This window comes from Propithecus coquereli, unplaced genomic scaffold (assembly GCF_000956105.1).
Source record: "Propithecus coquereli isolate 6110/MARCELLA unplaced genomic scaffold, Pcoq_1.0 Scaffold204, whole genome shotgun sequence".
Taxonomy (NCBI): Eukaryota; Metazoa; Chordata; class Mammalia; order Primates; family Indriidae; genus Propithecus; species Propithecus coquereli.
The window spans coordinates 757,866-758,813 of record NW_012145412.1 but is presented as its reverse complement, the minus strand read 5'-3'; positions in this window follow the sequence as shown (position 1 = coordinate 758,813).

Here is a 948-nt window from a genome sequence, read left to right as displayed (position 1 = left end):
CGAATCTGAGAGGTGGTGTCTTCTATTAATAGATATCCTTTCCCCGCTGTGGCCCATATTATGTTAAGTTCTGTTGATTCATCTTCTGTAACATATCTCAAATCAATCGTCCGTGTGTCATTTTCACTTTGCTTATTTTAGTTCAGAAATGCATCATCCTTCACTTGCATCTTTGTTAATGGTGTTTACTTTCCTCCAGTTACCCTCCACATTGTCACCACGTCATCACCCTAAAATAGAAAACAGTCTATGTTCTTGCCATCTTCAAATCATTCAGCAGCTTGACAATTCCAAGTTAAATAACATATATTTTTTTAAAAAATTGTGCATACCATAAATGAAAAGTAAGCACCCCCAGGATATGTATATTATTTAATCACAAAGCATATATCTTTGTATTACATATAATGTATACTATCGAAATCATATAAAAATAAATAAACCAAGAATATAGGATAACAATAAATGTAAATATATGTTCTCTGTTTTCCTCCAGTATCTCAATGAATTGTTTTGAACACTTCTGAGGCTGGCTCACTTCAATTTGGAGTCCATTGTTTTAATGGATAAAATCCACTCTATTTCATGGGTCAGTCATTCCGTTGGGTCATTTTGTATCCTGTTATTCCTTCTACCATAGACCTTATCATGGCAATTTGTGATTTATAGTTTATGTGTGAAAGGGATAGGATATGCATAACATGTTAACATTAGAATTAAGGTTAGAATTAGGCTGAGCCTCTTGAGAGTAGGATATAATACTGTCTTTGTTTTTGCAACCTGAGCACCCAGCACACTACTTAGAGTATATTTGCTAAACAAATGAATGTAAATAAATGTTAACACATAAACTAATTTAGATTGAGCTTTCTAAATAGAAAACGTATTTAATGGAATTGGCCCTAGTCTGAAATTTACTTTTGCACTTTAAGTACAATGTTACTCTAT